General features: G+C 40.1%; 1 pseudogene; it reads left to right on the top strand.

Annotated features, from left to right (window-relative positions):
- Positions 1 to 940: 940 nt before the first annotated feature.
- LOC121402934 lies at positions 941 to 16,643 on the top strand (annotated as a pseudogene).
- Positions 16,644 to 19,046: the final 2,403 nt, after the last annotated feature.

Genomic DNA, 19,046 nt, shown 5'->3' with positions numbered 1-19,046 from the left:
GTAATTAAATTCCACCCACAGCAATCTGATTATGTTGTTTAACATGCAGTATTGTTGTATACAACCCAGCTGCAGGTGGTTGCTTTACCCCAAGTAGGAATTGGAGATTAACCCTGTGTATAGGCCGAGGGCAGTGCTGTACTTGGGATGGCAAGAGGCACCGAAATGGGTGCAAATTTATTTCTGAAAGGTAACTGTAGACATCTGTATAATAATAAATGCCTACCAAATTGGAGGCACATTTAGACTCTAAAACTAAACACATACACAGTTGTATAATATAAAACTACTTTGCAAATAAAACACAAAGCCAAAATCCTTTTTTAATTAAAACATATTTACATGTACTGTAAAGGTATTCAAACATCTCAGCTGTCAATCATATATTGCCTGCCCCGCATCTAAGGCTCAGGCATAGAGGCAGGGCAGACAATTACTTTCACTTTCCATTCTACCTCTAATTATGTAGCCAGTCTATGGGAATGGGCATCAGGTCACCCACTCTGGAACTAGGGTTGCCATCTACCGGCCTGGCTGGTAAAAATGATGGCTGATCTCAATGTTATTAATATTGAAAAAAGATAAATATATAGGAAGGCCAGTATTTTTTTCCAGAAAAGGTGGCAACCCTATCTGGAACATAAATAAGATTCTGGTATGATTCAAAGCTTGTGTTATTAACAGTGTTTGCAAAATGGCGGCTGCCCACTTTCTGTGAGTGTGTAATTCCAAGACTGAATGAAACAAAATGTAAATCATTTATGTAGTGTAAGTATAGTTTATTTTGTATGACTAACACAACAGAAAAGAATTTGGAAATATTTTTAGGGTGACAGGTTCCCTTTAAGGTATGTTTTTTTTTTCATTGATTGCTTGGTTACAGACAGGTACTTTTTTAGCGATGCAGAAAGCATACATTAGTGTAGCTAAACTAAGTTTAAAATAGATGCGGTGAAACTGCCCGGGAAGTTTTTGTCAGCGCAGGAACAGAAATTGACATAACGGGTGGTGATTTAAAAGCAGAGAGCTTTTTCCGTTTTTTTCCGACAGCTTTGAGTTAGCTTAAAATTTCCAAGGCGCACACACACACACACCTGTGAAGAGCGTGCGCTTGGCTTCTTGTCTCGGCGCCGAGAAACTTCACCTCTCGTCAATGAAGTCTGACGTCAGTGAACTAATTGGCTATCCTTGTGCGTAGGTACCCTGACATGCCCACCGCTGCTGATATTGTGAATGCCTTAGATCAACAGGCGCTTGCGTCCATCCTGAAAACATACGGGGAGGAGAGACTCGCCAAGAAAATAGCTTCAGCTATCGTTCAAGCACGTAGCATATACCCCATCACCAGAACTCAGCAGCTAGCCAGCATTGTTACAGGTATCCTCATTAATTCTGAACTGTGTCTGAAAAAAAAAAATATATTAATCCGTTCAGTCCCAGAGGGATCTATTTGTCCTGAAAAAATCATGCAGGATTTAAGCCGTTCTCTCCTTCTGATGGAGGCATCAGTTTCTTTGTTTCGCTATCTTTGCTGATTAGTTTAATAATAGATTGTGCATGAATTGATTTCTCCTATATGCCTGCCAGGGCGGAATATGGAGTTACAGGCTGAAAGGGGATGTTTGATCATTCCATCCTCTTAGCATTCCTGTTGCATGCATGGTTCATGCTTCTCATGGCATTCAACTGACGTCTTCAATTATTTAAAATTCAAAGAGGAACATGCATTCTCCACCAGCTGATATATGACTCATTATTTTTTTAGACCTACCAAACATGGTTCTTGAGATGATACTAACACATACTAAGGTGAGGCCCATATGTAAAAGGGACTCACGATCTGTAGGGGGATGGTCCATAAATCAGTTTCTCCCATATATTTGGTTATCTATTTCTGATTTTGCAGTAGGAAATGTTTCATTAGTTCACCCCACAATCTAACTATTTTTTCCTGCTGAAATTTTTTTTTTGGGAGTTGAGCATTCCTGATCTCCAACCCATGCTGGAATGTATCTGTTAAACCAGGTAAAACATCAATACGATGTATATTCTCTGACGCTAACTTTATTTTAAAGCTGTACAAGGAATTACGAGTCCTCTTTAGCTTTTCATGCATGTAAAGATCTGCTTGACTGGTGATGATGCCAAACAAGTGGATCAATGGCTGATTTGGACCCTTGTGGATATAATCGTTGGTCCCAGACCTACAGGTACCCATTAGGTGAAGATGGCATCAACATGCCCATAAATTTTTAACTAGCTCAAAAAGATATAATGGTTTATATACACAGGCCAATAGGCTACCATAAAATCACTAGGGGGCACTAAGACGTTTCAGTGATTATAGGTGTTTACCTGAAAAAGAGGAGCATCCGTCTGGGGTACCGTTCACCACAGCTTGGGGTACCATTCAAGGTGCATGCGATGTATAGGGGTTTTTGAAAAAGTTCTGTACTTCACGCCTACTCGCCTAATCCTGGCAGGGAAACCTGCAAGACTGGAAGAATATGGTGGTGCAATGCTCAGTATCTGGTGCCAGTTCATTCATGGGCTTATTCTGTTAAATTACTCTTGTCCATTGAATATTTAGCCATCTATTTAGATACCATTCATTCATGACTATAAGTTGACCTTCATTGTTGATCGATAAGAGGCACTAGTACAAATTCTCTGTCTGGATGGACTTGTAAGGAGAACTCGTCGGCGTTCCTTACTACGTCGGCTTCTTTTCCAAAATGACAGCGCCCAGGGGAACGACGTGCGATGTTGGACGCCGATGCGTCAAACTGGGAGTGGCATCATGACGCCGGCATCAAAACGCGTGTCGTTAAAGTGCAACATCAGCATGTGGCGCTTGATGTCATCAAGTACGTTTTGTCGTGAAAATTTGCCTATAAAAGGACGCTAAAAGGCCTACAGATAATAGATTCTACTTATTGTGTTCCTGGATGGGTTATATTACTTTTAACCTTGATTCCTGATCTTGACCTCGGCCTGTTATATCGACTAAGAACCTTGCTGCCTGAATTGCCTGGATTGACTGCTCTACTTCTTAACCCCTTGGATACCGTGAACTGTGTTTGGAACCTGCTGCTTCCTCCTTGGTCCATAAACTCCAACTTGAGCCTTCGGGCCCTGACAGGACGAAGGTCTGGTAGGATGATGGTCACTCTAAAATGACTCCTGATGGACCAAGTGGTTGAACATATTTCTTGGTCTCTTCTGAATACTTTGAAATCCAATGAGCTACATTGGGTGGAATATACATTAAAATATTTCTCTGTTATAGCTGAACCTTCCTCTAACAGGTTAAAGTCTGAAGGCCTACAGTGGGAGCCAGTAGGGGAATATGTCTATTCATTCAGTTAACAGTTGTCAGGAGGTGGTGATCAGATAACAACTGCAATTGTGATTGGCTGTTGCCGCATCATAACCCAAACTGCTGTTTCTTGTTCCAATTTGTTTTTTTCTTTTGTGGCTGGGAAAATGCTCAGGTCACCTTGTCGGGCACGTTGTGTTTTCTGACGTGTCTGGCAGGGATTTTTTATTCCCATGCTGCAAACTTTTGTCGATGTTCCTTATCCATTTTCCATGCTTGTGCTCGTCTCTATGGGAGTTACAAACTCAGGGTTTCCTAGTAGGAAGCCTGAATGTGCTCTTGCGTTGCACATTCGATAATTGCTGCCGGTCCCTTTTGTCTTTGCGGTCATGATCTCTGCGCTGCCGTTCCAACTTGCTTTCACATTAGTGAAATGGGAAAACAATTTCCGGCGTCAAAGTTGATGGAAAAAGAGTACTAATTAATCTCAGTGCAGTAGCCAGTGTCTTAGCAATCATTGATTCATAATGGAAACCAAGTGCATTATACGGTTAGCTGGAATTAGGTTGCAACAAACTCAGGTTATGTTGACTATAAATTAGGGCCAAACCCCTATATTTTGGAAATCTCCTTATATTAAAAAGACCAGTTCACAAGCTTTTCAGTTAATCGATCCCATAAATATTTATATTATCTAGATCAAATTTTACATTTAAAGACAAACATTGGTGGAAGATTTAATATGCATTCATAGAAGTAGGGTCCTCAGTCATCCTTTATTAGTATTTTCAAGAGCAGTTGGTCTTCTATTTTTAGATATATTAAATAGTCTTTAAGGATATGGATATGGCTAGGTGGTTGTAATGCATAAAACACATTCCTAGTTTGGAGGTTCTGATAAAGATCAAACTAGCCACCCTGGGTAGATTTAAAAAAAAAAAAAAAAAAAAACTGGAAATGGGGATTTTTTAGTTGTGCATTGTGCAATAGCAATATTGCCACCCTCCAGTGCCAGGCAAAATGGCAAGGGCACCCCAAGGCAAGCTCCCGCCCTCTATGATGTCTCCCCTGTGAGGTACCATTGTCCCAGAGTTACTGAAAGCCTAACTAGGGGTAGGCAGGAAGAATAAGAATGTTTCTAGTGTCCTCTCACCATTGTGTCTTAAGGTGGCCATACACGGAGAGATCCGCTCGTTTGGCGATGTCGCCAAACGAGCGGATCTCTCACCAATATGCCCACCTTAAGGTGGGCAATATTGGGCTGATCCGATCGTGGGCCCTAGGGCACAACGATGGGATCCTAAAGAATAGTAATGGGCGGTCGGATCGCGGGACCGCATCAACGAATAGATGCGGCCGCGATCTGACGGGATTTTTTGTCCCATCCGATCAAGATCTGCCCGACTTCCAGCCAGATCTCGATCGGGGGAGCCCGTCGGGGGGCCCCATACACGGGCCAATAAACTGCCGAGACGGCAGATTTTATCGGCCCTTGTATGGCCACCTTTAGGCATGTACCTCTTCTGGCTACCGCTAGTTCCAGCCCTGCCCCAGTTGGAGATTAGATTTAAGCTCGAAGAGGTGGAATTAGCTTTGCTGGCTCAGTGGCAGAAACAAGAGAAGCAGCCCTGTCTCTGAAGTCTTAATGTAAAATGTTGTAGCTTGGGCCCCCCACAAACCCCCCCTACACACTCTGACGGCCTCCCCCGCCCAAGGTGCAACACACTCCGACGCCTCCAAGCCCCAGGCGCAATCCCCTCCTATGGCCCCCTGCATCAGGTGCAAACCCCTCCCAAAGGCCCCTGCCCAAGACGCAACCCCCTTCCAATGGCCCCCATTCCCTGAGCATTCCTTTCCTTCTGCAAGATGCAGGGTGGTCAGGGCCTGAAGAGGAGGTCAGGGAGAGACACAAGGAGCAGGTCTGGGCTGGCGGGGCCCACAAAAGACCAGGGCCCATCTGGATTTTTTCCAGTGTCCCACTGGCCCAGTCTGACCCTGGGTAGTTGGACCCAATGTTGATGAGCAGTCACCTTGGGTGCAACTGCTATTTGACCCAGCATGTTACCATTCATATAAACGGGAAGAGTCTACAGGCAGGGAAGGATGTTTTGACTGATGTTCTCTGGTCTGATAACCAAATGTTCCGCAACCTTATATATAGTCACCAGGGTTACGGCAAAAAGATCAAGGGGGGACAGTCTGCCATCACTGGGAATGTGGCTTAATATGTAACAATACAGGCATAGTTGTAGCAGAAATGAACCCATACAACTCTATAACCCTGCACAGAGAAAGCGTAAATACAGGTCAGCAGAGGTTTTCCTTGCATATACTGTATAAACATTCTGCAGGAGAAAAATGGAATGTAACAAGCGAAGGCAATGTCCCGAAGTTGATAAATGCAGCAGAACAATGTGCACTGTTTGTCACTGGCGGAGACACTTATGTAGAACAAGCCTGAAGTGATTACTTTAACGTGTTGTTTTTATCCCTCTGTCCTTATCAGCTGTCATGTACAAGCATCTCCAGTGAATTGCTGCAGAATGAGCAGCTTGATAAGAGCCCTATCTACATTTCAGCACATTAACCTACACAAAGGCTCAATGAACTTCCAGCGAGTTTCCCTTTCATCTCCCGTTCCTCCGCGTTTCTTTCTTGAATTCCAAAGAAAAAAATCTTAGCGCCCTATGGTTTTCATGCGGAATCAGATGGAGACTCTGTTAGCTGGGTGCTGTTGAGTGACGAGTGTTGCTCCCACAACAACATCAATACACTGGGATGTATCTCACATTGTGTAATACAAGCTGTCATAATATTTGCCTAACAATTGTCATTTGTCTTCTTACACTTAACTGTGGGCTGATTGAGCTGCTCATTAACATGAGCCTTCTTTTGTTGTTTGAAGGCCAGGGCTGACAGATGCAGTTTAGGCTATTGTGCTTCATGTTGCAATATTGATACAGCACTGACATATTCTGTAGCGCTGTACAGAGGTTACACATCATTCCCACCAGCCCCTTCTCCAGTGGAGCTTACAATCTAAGGTTCCTATCACGTTCACATAAACTAGAGGCAGTTTTATTAGAAACCATTTAATCTGTCTGTATGTTTTTGGATTTTGGAAGAAAACCTTATCTAGATCGCCATCTTTGCCTTGTTCTACATTTTCCACCTTCCCTGTTTCATTTTTCTATTTTAAGACATAAACCAACTAAAACTTGGCAAGGGGCATTTATTAACTAAGCGCGATGGGAAAAGCGACATCTTTAGACATAAAATCAGCATGTTTTTTTACCCACAGAATTTTATTTCAAAATTAATTCCACTGTGTGTGTTTTGTTCTACCAATTGCGTTCAAATTGTGAGTAATATTTTTGAAGTGGGGAAGTCCATCCTCCACAATAGCGATAAAATGTATTGGCACAAAACCAGATCTGAGTCAGAAGATTGCTGCTTAAAATGTATTTATTGTGCAAATATTTACATCAGCCAAACAGCCTTACGCATTTCATGCCATTCTGGGACACTAATCATAGTTTTGTGCCAGCCCATTTTGGCTCTATGGTGGATTATAGACTTTTCTGGAGCATGTGCATTCAGTGTGGTGAGTCTACTATATACTTTTAAGCCAGGTTATATAGATTTCCCAATTGCATATTTTTGAAGTCTGGACAACATTTCTGGCACACTGTGTTAAAAAAAACATTCACATGTGATACTTTTAGGTCCAGGTCTGCTTCGTCTATTGATATAGACATCTGGGAGCCGTGGAACTACCACCTACCATCAGGGTTTTGCAAAATGAACACAATGGCGATCAGTGATTAAGTCCCCAGGGGGAACGAAATGCGTAAGGCCAGTGGAGATACTTTTCCTTTTTTAAATGAATCTATAATAAATAATATATTTTTTATACTATTTTTGGTGGGCCTTGTTGAGTTTTTTGAGTGCCTGGATTCCCCCTGTTTTTTCTGACAATGGTGATCAACACAACTATACTTGGATGAAAATATAACTAAACTTCAAAACACGTAACATTTGTGTCCCTTGTAGTATAACTGCACTCCTACTTGTGGTCATAAATGACTCTTGGGGGGGGGGGGTTATTTATTAAAGATCGAATTTTAGAGTTTTGTATACCTCAAATTAACTCGAATGAACTCACGACTAGAATGGTTTCTAATTAAAAAAAAAAACTTGAATGGAAAAACAACCCAAACTTTCGGCAGGAAAAAACTCAAATTGCTCTAATTGATCGAGTTTTTGGCCAGATTCCTTGAACATCATGAAGGCTATTTACATCTTCAAATGGTTCAAGGGACCTCTGCCATTGACTCCTACATGACCTCAACAGGTTTTAGATGGGTTTCTTTCGGATTCGAGCTATTTCCATTGTTGGGGTATAATAAATGTGACTTTTGACCAAAAAAAATTACTCGGAAACTCAAATGTTTGTGGAAAACACAACTTCCTCCTTAATAAATAACCAACCCCCTTGGTGTCAAAATTATACTTTGTACCATCATGCCTGGATGGTAGCCACCATGGCATGGCAAACCTAACTGCAACACGGCTAAAGTATGAAGAAAAAATATCCTAACAATCTCTCTGCATGTAATAATACATGACCTGTAAACCTTTATTGTAACATGGAAAACCAGCAAGCATTCTCCAAGGCCACATTCATCTTTTCATTTCCTGAGGTTCAGTTAATTTAAATCAAAAGACAAAGCACAACATAAAGGCAAATTATAAAGAGCTATGGCCACCAGAGTCCCTTTTTGTTTTGCAAAAATATAACAACTTCTAAAAATATATTTATGTTTTTAATAAAAACTCCTTTTGTTTACAAGAGGAATTTGAGCCATAGCTTTTCTTCAAACAGGATTTATAGCATATTTACTAGATCACCACTATATCCATTAATAGTATGGTATGCATTAGCAGCCATACTGGTATTGAAGGAAAGGTACCTTACCCTATTTATCTGCTCTTTCTCTCTTTGTACCCCTATTATTATCACTGCACATTATGAGAAAATGACAGTTGCTGGGGATCCTGTAAGTTACTGTAGCTATATCTAAAAAATAAAAACTAGCAGTAAAAAAAACCCCAGTTTTTAGCCTAACTTGGGTCATCCAAGCTGTTGGTTCAGTTTCGCATCTGGGTATGTAGAATGTGTGGGTGAAAGCCAGTGTTACATAACGTCTGTATTACTCACCGCTAAATAATGTTTGCAAACTGTCTTACATCAGCTATTTTCTTATCACAGAGAAGCGCTTCAAATCCATCAGTGCCGACAATTTTGCAGCTATTTTCCCACCTATATTTGTAGTAAAATTATACCCACATAAAAACTGTTCTGGTGTTAAAAACTGCACATTTTACTTCTTTTAAAAGCTTCAAAATATTTCTCAGCACAGTAATAATACAAGCGACATAAATAAACTAGTGATGGGCGAATACATTCGGCAGGCATGGATTTGCGGCGAATTTCAGCGTTTTGCCGTAAATAAATTCGCAACACTGTGGCGAAAAAGTTTGCTGCGACAAGAAAAAATTTTGCGCATCAAAATTGCTGCGCATCAAAATTATTCAGACGCCCATTGACTAATGCATTTGAACAAAATACTCGTGCGTATAAAAATTACTGCTCGTGTGAAAATTGTCATGCGTCAAAATTATTTTGGTGCCCATTGACTTCAATGCATTTCGCAAATTTTTCGCAGTTTCGCAAATTTTTCACAGTTTCGCGAATAGGGGACATATTCATCCATCACTAAAAAAGAACCTGTAAAATACCCCCTTATAATACACAAGAGCCACGAATATTAAATTATATTTTCATAAATAGTAATGTCATCCATTATAATCAGTGCTGTCCTTTTCATCACATGTATTATAAATAAAAATGTCCCCTCTTTTGTAAATATGAAGTTATTCGAAGTCAGCCTGGAGTTCCATGACCTGTTTTGGCCCATTGGGGGGATCAAATATGAAAAGCCAAATAAGAAGAAATTTGGCGTGAGCACATTTTCTTCCCTGAGTTATCTAGCAACTGTAGCATAGCGACTGATACATTTTTTTTGTATATATCTGTAATTTGGTTATGAGGTAAAGAGAGCGCTGCACACATTTTGCAACCATAATCTTGAACCAAAAAAGTGCTGTAAGATAGAATGTCTTTCTGTTTGGAAAAGGAGACGGTGATACCAGGGAATACAGAATGAGATGGAAAATGGAGTTAGAGGGGTCTAATAACAAAACCAACGGAATCTGCCACAAGGCAGGATAAGATATATATATATATATATATATATATATAAAGCTTATCTAGCCAACATTTTCCTCTACATAAATGGTGGTGACAAATCTTTGTTTCCAATCAAAGTCTATGTAAAGCATATTGTATTGTTCCAACTTCAAACACAAACATTCACATCTTGGGTAGGTAGTAGCCAGTACAACATGCCCCTGTTACTTAGACACTGACTTTCAACACATTTTTTCTTGAAGTCACTTTTAAACTGTCCCGGGAAAAGTCATGCATCCATAAATAATATCCAGAAAAGAGGCATGTAAAAACAGTAAGGGACAACCTATGTTGCTTAATTCAGTAGAGGATGAAGAGAGCATTTAAACCATACAGAGAGACCCCTTAAGAGTTTCAAGACACATTTCTAATGCCTACATGTATTAGTGTTGAAGGCAACACTCAAAAATACAAATGAGGAACTGATCGATTCACCTGCAAAGACCAATACCAAATATATATCTCAGCAGTAAAAATAGGCAGTTTGAGAGTGTGGATCAATTTGAAAATGGACCATGTGTTACATGACTAACAGTGTTGTTTTCACATCTTAATTGTCAGTGGCTAACACAGGTCATGGTAATTACACCTTATGTTTAGCCAGGTTACTTTTTATGACATTATCAGACTCCTCAGACTAACTAAACTAAATTGGAGAAAAGCTAATGTGATTACAACATTTAAAAAGAGTTTAGGGCATCAGCCTGGCAATTAGAGACCTGTAGGTTTGACATCTACAGTAGGAAAGCTATTTGTAGGTTTATTAAGAGATCACATTTAAGATCATGTCCTAAAAAAGGCCATTTTTATGTAGTAATCAGCATGGTTTATTTCGGACAGATAGGGGCAGATTTACATATTGTCGAATATCGAGGGTTGATTAACCTTCGATATTCGACTGCCGAATGTAAATCCTTCGACTTCGAATATCGAAGTCGAAGTATTTACCGCAATTCGAAGGATTTTAATCCATCGATCAAAAAATTTTCTACGACCAAAAAAAACATAGGAAAGCCTATGGGAACCTTCCCCATAGGCTAACATTGCACCTCGGTAGGTTTTAGGTGGCGAAGTAGGGGGTCGAAGTTTTTTTTTTAAAGAGACAGTACTTCGGCTATCGAATGGTCGAATATTCGAACGATTTTTAGTTTGAATCGTTCGATTCGAAGTCGTAGTCTAAGGTCGAAGTTGCCAATTCGATGGTCGAAGTAGCCAAAAAAAACATTCGAAATTCGAAGTTTTTTTTATTCTATTCCTTCAATCGAGCAAAGTAAATGTGCCCCATAATGTTAAATTATGTAAATACGTTGATGATGCTGTAGTTAGTAGCATGTTGGACAGTGGTATTGAAGTATATGTAGTCTACGCTACTGTGGTGAACATACACGCGTCTGTGTGCTAAACTAAAGTGTTTTATTCTTGGTGGGGCAGTTTTTTCGTGGCTAGAGAACTGGCCATGAAAGGCTATGAACAAGGTATAGCTAGGAGTCTAAAAGATATGCCATATGGTTCTATGCTTTTATTTAATAACTTGCAGGAGGTCATTGAAGGTAATATGGGATTTGTGCTCCAATGAGGCAGATGACATTCATTGCTGAAAAATGTATGGTTTGCACTTAAGAGAGATGAATCCTTGATGGAGAAAGGCCTAGAAGTTATATGTAGCAAGCAATGTCACTTGGCAGCAAGGTTCAGCAAGATATTCTCCTCTTTTAAATGGGGTAAAGTCAAGGATGGAAAGTGCAGTTTTGGTGTCCAAGGGACATTATTTGAAATAGTGTTCTGAGAAGAACAACTGAGGGACATTATTGAAATAGTTTTTAGAGAAGAACGACCAAGTTTATAAGGAGTATAGAAGATCTGGCCAGTTTTAAATGGCTTTCATTTGGGCTTTGAATGTATATACAAGGGGCCTATAGAATACACTCTATAGTGCCAGCATGACACAAGGACCCCCCTTTCATTACGGCTACCAATGCAGCATCACAAGTTGATTGGTTCAATGATCAATCACCTCTAGTACCTTGTGGACATCAAGACACTGTTGGTGGCACTTGCTTAAAAATAATCCATTGTCATTACCTATTTTCGCTGTGGTCATTCTTCAACGGTCTCATTTCAGCCTGAAACAAGACCATTTCTTTGTAGTCATCCTTCAACAATCTCATTTCGGCAGAAATGAGATTGTTGAAGGATGACTACAAAGAAATAGGTAGTAATAAGTGTTCAGTGGCTGAGTCCCAAGGCTCTCCCAGCTCTTAGCATGACCCATCAAGTGTGCCCGGTTCATAGATATCCAAACAGTAGCACTGGTGGATTAACTACAGCAACTATGGTATTCACAAAACGTACCATAAGGGTATCTGAAACAGATATAAACATTCATCTCTATTTTATAGCCTAATTGGTCTCAGCTTCGGCCTCCAAATTGGGTCAGATTGGATTCCACTCCTACGGTATACCGTAGTTTCTCAAATCAGTCCTTGCTGAATATTTTAGGGATATCAATGCATTGTCACAGGTAGATTGGTATTGTGCCTATGCTGCTATGTGAATATCTTCAAACCATACACAGTTGATGGGTCACACTAACAGGTGTGACAGCCTTGGGTCTAGGCCTCTAAATATAAGCCATTATCATTACTAATTTCCTTAGTAGTCATTGTTCAACAGTCTCATTTCAAGGTTTGCCTTTATTACTCAGATCCTAATTTCGCAGTTCAGGCACAAAACTAAGGCTAGAAGCTTAATTGTACCTTGCAGCATTTCGATGATTGGTTTATCAAATTAAAAACCCCATTGAGAAAGGGTTATTAAAGAAGAGGGCGGTTGTTAAATTTAAAGCCAAAGCAACAGCTTTCATATTAAAACTTTATGATGATGTTCATTGAGGCTTTTTTTCCCCCTCCCCGTGTCCTTTACTACAACCTAAATATGTAAAGCCAGTTATAGCTAGGTTCATGGACTTTAATTAACAGTTAGAAAATTGTAATATCACTTGAATTTTAGATTGGTGAGAATTCAACACTGTATTAATCAGCCTACACAAAAGGACATGAAATGCGTCAGAGAGACTTATTAAATGCAATGCAAATTCACTAGCCAGATTCCTGCAAACAGGTGCGAGAGATGAATTAATTTTTAAACTCCACCACTCTCACTCTGGGGATTTTCATGCATCGCATTGACAGCCACGGCACGTTGACAATTTCATCCTCGAGCTTAAAAAAAATTCCAGTGCAGTTTAACTGGGAAATCTTACCAGATGCTTAACCATTCCTGCCGGGCTTGAAGCTTTCACAATGCTTGGTTGGACCATGCTGGTTCTTAAATGGTTAAACAAAGGGGGGAAAAGAAGCAGGGCTCTACAGTCTTCTACGATGGGAAATGTTAATTTCTCTCTCTGGGATTTCAAATCATTCATCTAGCCAGAAGCACACCGAGTTTTTATGAATGAAATCCATCTTGCCAGCTGAATACAAATTCTTCTCTATTATCATATTGTTTTATTACCCTGCGAGATTCTGTTTAACTTGTAATATGATTTTCTTTGGTGAATTAGCATCAGGCTATTTGCTCTGCACATTTGATCCGTGGCATGAAATATCCATATAATTCTGGGACTTTAACCTGTTCAGGAACAGAGCATCCCTCAATATAATAATGCTTTTTTCATCCACAACTGGTTTGTAGATTTGTCATGGTATTATTAAATATGTTCCCATAATAAAAGGGTAATAACAGGACTTTAATCTTTTGCAATCTTTGACATTAAAAAACCCACCCCAGTCATGTTCAGTCATGCTCTGTCATGTTTGGACATGCACCATAATCTGTCTGAGCCCCTGCCCACTCCCCATTAAGATGCACTTCATTTGTTGTCCCTGATTTAGGACTGTCCTCCCAGTTTTAGGAAAGTTGGGAAGGTAATGCCACAGGACTGCCTTTGTTGAAAATGAATTAACTGTGTAGAAAGGGGATGCATTAAGCAGCACTAAGAAGCACCCAGACTTCTGCTCCAGAAATCTGTAAATTCACTTGCAATTAGGAGAATGTGGCACTTGCAATTAGGAAGATGTGCTATGAAATAAATCATACAGAGAGAGACCCCTTTAGAGTGCCAAGACACATTTTTAATACCTAAAAATATTAGCATTGTAAGCAGCACTAAAGAAGGCAACACTAGAAAATGAGGAACTGATTGCTTCACTTGCAAAGACTAATCCCAAAAAGTAAATCAACAGTAAAACTCTGTAGTTTGAGAGTGTGGATCCATTTGAAAATAGACAATGAGAAAGTGTTAAAGGACTAACCATGTAGTAGAACAGATTGTTTATCACATCCTAATTGTCGGTTGCTAACACAGGCCATGGTACTTAAACCCAGAGCGCTTATGTTTAGGCAAGTTACTTTATACTTTATCTGACTCCTCGGGCAACTAATTTGGAAAAAAGCTAATGTAATTACAATTTTTAAAAAGAGTTATGGCCTCAATTATAGGCCTGTAGGTTTGACATATATGGTAGGAAAGCTGGATTTCTTATGAGATTTAATTTAAGATTATATACCTCTTCACACAGGCAAACTTGTAGTTCGCTGTATGCAACCCACCTACTATGCACAAAAGAACGCATCTAGAGAAATTCTGTATAGCTGCCTATAATTATATATAAATCCCAATTATGGGATTCCCAATGCTATCATGTAGGCCTAGGGCACTAACAGTAATACTCTAAGCATGTTACCTAGTTATTAGTAAACCTTGTTGGATCTTCCAGGTGTCTGTTGGGCAGGTTTGCAAACAAGGACTGCAGTGGGCCATTGATGAAGTCCTATCCTGATGGACCTACATAGGTTCATATTAGGATCCATTGGTTTTGCCAAAGGCTGATCAGATCACAGTGATTCTTCCTACCATCTGGATGATGAGCTCATTAGAGACCTTATTTATGGGGATTATTCAGTCCATATTTTAGAAAATTTATAAGCAAAACTGTGATGTAGAAATTATTCTCCATAACATGGCATTTTACGACTGTAAATTGGCTTGTAGAGGAATTTATGTAGCATCTGATTTGTTAAAATTATGGTAGCATGGACACTTCTAACCTTCCCTGTTGTGAAAACAGACATGTCTGTAAGATGGTTGTCTGATGTCACATATCTAGTTCATGTGTGTGTATTGGGAGAATCAGTGTTGTGGTTCATGCATAAATTTGCCCTACTATCGAGATGATACATGTAGTTTACATATGTACTTCCAGTTGAACACAGTGGCCTTTTAATATCTGACCAAATCAATATAAGGCATATGAGTAAATTGTACAAATGCACCAAATTAATTATCTTTTATTTGGGCAAACACTAGGGGGCAGATTTACCTAGGCTCGAATATCGAGGGTTAATTAACCCTCGATATTCGACTGTCGAATGTAAATCTGTCGACTTTGAATATCAAAGACGAAAGAATTTACTGCAAATAGTTCGATCGAACGAAAAATTGTTCGATAGACCGATTAATTTCGAAGGATTTTAATCGATCGAACGAACGATTTTTCTTCGACCAAACGATTGCAAAGCCTATGGGGACCTTCCCCATAGGCTAACATTGACTTCGGTAGGTTTTAGGTGGCGAACTAGGGGGTCGAAGGTTTTTTTAAAGATACAGTACTTCGACTATCGAATGGTGGAATATTCGAACGATTTTTAGTTTGAATCATTCGAGTCGTAGTCGAAGGTCGAAGTAGCAAATTTGATGGTCGAAGTAGCCAAAAAAACCATTCGAAATTCAACGTTTTTTTTATTCTATTCCTTCACTAGAGCTAAGTAAATGGGCCCCTTAATGTTCCTATTGTGGCTTCAGTCATTAAAGGGGATGTAAACACCCCAAAAATGTTTTGGGCCAGGCAGGAGTGCCAAGTTATAGCTTCCCATATCCCATTTTGCCATTGATTGTTTATCCTTTAAGATATAGCTCCCGTTTTGTGCAACACGTAACAAAAAAGGCATTGAAGCTGGCCATAGATGTCAAGATCTGCTCACTTAGCAAGGTCACCAAATAGGTAGATCTTACCAGATTTGCCCACCCATGTACAGGGCCAGGTCAAGCTGATCTAATCATTTGGACTCTGTCCAACGATCACATCATGATGTGCGGCCCTATACATGTGCCAATATACTGCTGACTTGGTCTAAAGGGGCTGAATCTGCATCTTAGATTGAATGTTTTTTTTTCTAATTTCTTGGGAAATTGACTGTGTTTGGTGCTACCAGGCTTTGCATCTAAGCTCATTATATTTGATAAAGTATTTCAAGTTAGCATTTTGCCTTTAATATTTTACATTTCTTCTTATTCTCAGGTGCCTCGATTCATGCCCGGGCAGATCTTCTTTAAGGCCCAGCAAATGTGGCGACTACAACTTTCCAGGCTCTCTACATCTTTGTAAACAATGAACTCAATGAACTTTATGCAGGGCTAAGCACCACAGAGAAGTTCCTTAGGCCCGGTGGAAGGCTTGTTGCTATTTCTTTCCATTCCCTTGAAGACCGAATCGTCAAGAGATTCCTCCATGGAATAGACATGGCCGATAAGCCAAATTTAGCAGCCAGGCATAAAATAAGGCAAGGGCAGAGAAACAGCAAAGAGTTTGAGGAGGAAGAATTCCAAATGTCACAGTCTAGTTCAACTTTGACTCCAAAAAAAAGTGCTCACACCCCAGTAAGAAGATGTATTAGAAAACCCACGTGTGAGGTCTGCTAAACTGAGAGCAGCTATAAAACGATGAGTCCTCTGATGTTTTTTTATTTTATAGGGCCATTGTACTGACTACTTATGCATAGCACACTGTGTTTTTATATGCGTTTTATATAAACATTGATGCCTCGCGTTGGATTGCTGGAGGGGTTTTTGGCATCTCTTAAGCCTTAAATTGGCCATTCCTCTCCTTTTTCCCAAAAGAACACTACAGATTGTTAGCCGTTGAACCCCAATAAAACCTGGATGGCAACAAATTGACAACTGGTCATGTTTCAACACAATAGCTACTGAGCATCACATACATCAGTGGTACAGTTGTCCCTCATGAGTTTTTCATTCTTCATATTTTTTTTCGATAATTTGGGTATTATTCTACTTTTACCTTAATATAATCTATATCTTACCAGGTCTGGACTGGGAGTCAAAATAGGGCCTGGTGTTCCAATTACAGAGAGGCCCAAATAGCCTTCCACCAGCCCACTAAATAGTGACTTTCTATGGCATCTTACAGCAGCCCCTCTGGCATTTGCCGGAACCCACAGTTTTGTTGCTACCATAACAGACCTACTGTGTTGTCATCATTTACCAAGTATGCAAAAAGGAGCAACCAGGGGGGAAAAGGGATACTCTTTTACTTTACATATAGTGACTAAAGCCATCCAGTTAAAGTATAAATGTCTGAGTAGCCACAGATGTATGAGGGTAAGAAAACAAGATTTGTGCTTCATTAAGGCCCCCATAGACGCGACGATTCTTCTTTGCGAAACGACCGATTTCAGCGCAGCCCGACCGATTCGTCAAATTATCGTGCGGTTAGTGGGATTCAAACGATCGTACATCTTACGATTTTTCGTCCGACATCTGCCAGGAAATTGATCGGCCAGGTTAAAAAATCTTTGTCGGTCCCAGTACAATCTATGGATGTTTGCAGGGCCAAGCAGGCAGCTCCCCTTTGTTTTCCTGGTAAATTGGTCGTTTTAGTTGATGGACAGTTCGAACGTTCGTACGATGGTTCTCAGAAGATCTTGGTCTCACGATGTGGATTGGATCTGTTGAAAATCTGTACATCTATGGCCAGCTTTAGGAACCCACATGGCAAGGTTAAAGCAAACATTCCAATTAAGGAACCTGCTCCAACAGAGCACAAAATAGAATGTTAATCTATACAATGAGGTGCTCATCTCAAAACCTGCAACTGGGGCAATGGAGTGGTGTGTTTATACAGAGGGCATTGCTATGGATTGGTCATTTGTTTAACCAACTTGATAACACCAAGAAGTTGAAATGTGACATAAGTGCAATAGTACGAAATCTCGAATGGAAGCAGGCACTCAAGGGCAAAAACTTCCACCAGGCAGATGTTCAAAAAGTGAAAAAGTTTATTGTCTCAAAATAGCCTGACGCGTTTCGTGTTCCAAACACTTAATCATCATGATGATTTATCCGCCCCTTGTGCTGAGGGCCCAGGGCGGTGCCCCTGGGCCACTTCTTTGATGTGGTGAGTAACCATTGTACTACTAAGAGACCCTACAATATAGAAGATGAGTGCAATAGTACACAGGTGCACTCAGAGATCTTCTCTTTCTGAAAGGAGCTTCCAGCTGGCAGCCTTATACCTACAGACCAAGGCTCATTTGCTTACTAAGCCAGAGGCCAGACAGGGAGAGTCTGGGAGCTAGTCTGCATCTTAATTTTATTTACAGCAGATGGTCTGCAAAGAGCCTGGAACCAGCCCAGCGTACATGGCACTTCCAATAGATTCCCCAAAGTCAGGAAAGCTGTTCATTTTTTCTTGACCAACCTTTGCCTCTAAAATTGAGGGCACGTGGCCCAGAATGACAGCTGAATTGAGTGCTAACATTTTTGTATTTTAATACCCCGGCTTCTTATAACACACATTTAGGCTAGCTAAACATTTAGGAGCGTAATAGAGAATACGCCTGGGATGTTGTCCAATATTCTCCTGCTTAAGTGTAACTGAGAGGGGCTTTTTTTCCCCCTTGTGGTTGATATTTATTTCCAACTATTCCTGTTGACATTTCTCATTAAATCTAAATGAATTGTCTTTTCTACCAAGCAAATCTACTGTCCCCATTTAGAATGATGGTTTCACAGGAGTGTTCCAACAGACATGTTACACAATCCATAGAGTGTTTATATGTGGGTTCCGTGGTGAGAAATGGAGATGTGTGTTGACAGCTTGCTGCAGACTGATTAGGCCGCCTGCTATTCGCTACTTGAATTGGACGATATTATATGCATGGTGATATCCAACGAAATATAATTCAATAAAATGTCTTGTGCCTGGAATATGGAAAGTTCACGTCAGTATTTCTTTACTTGTCTTTCAAAGTATCCAGAAGAGTGGGGGAGTAGCTCAATAGCTGGCATTGGCATCATTATATACCATCAGAGGAGCAAAATGTTCTTTAGTGCACCACCCATGTTGAAGGAAATAGAATATCTGCTTGGTTTGCAAATAATGCTTTATAAATTGAGTCCATCCCTGTTTTTGTTGTCTTCTAAGCTTTATTCAAAATACAGAGGACGTCACTCCCTTATTAAAAAGGGAAGTTCACTTTTAATTTAACTTTTAGAACTTTAGTATGTTTAAATAAAGTGATTCCAAGCAACCTTCAATTATAATAGTGTGTATT

Source organism: Xenopus laevis, chromosome 4L (genome assembly GCF_017654675.1).
Source record: "Xenopus laevis strain J_2021 chromosome 4L, Xenopus_laevis_v10.1, whole genome shotgun sequence".
NCBI lineage: Eukaryota > Metazoa > Chordata > Amphibia > Anura > Pipidae > Xenopus > Xenopus laevis.
Note: the sequence above shows the minus strand (reverse complement) of the source record. Positions and strands in the feature narration are given on the sequence as shown.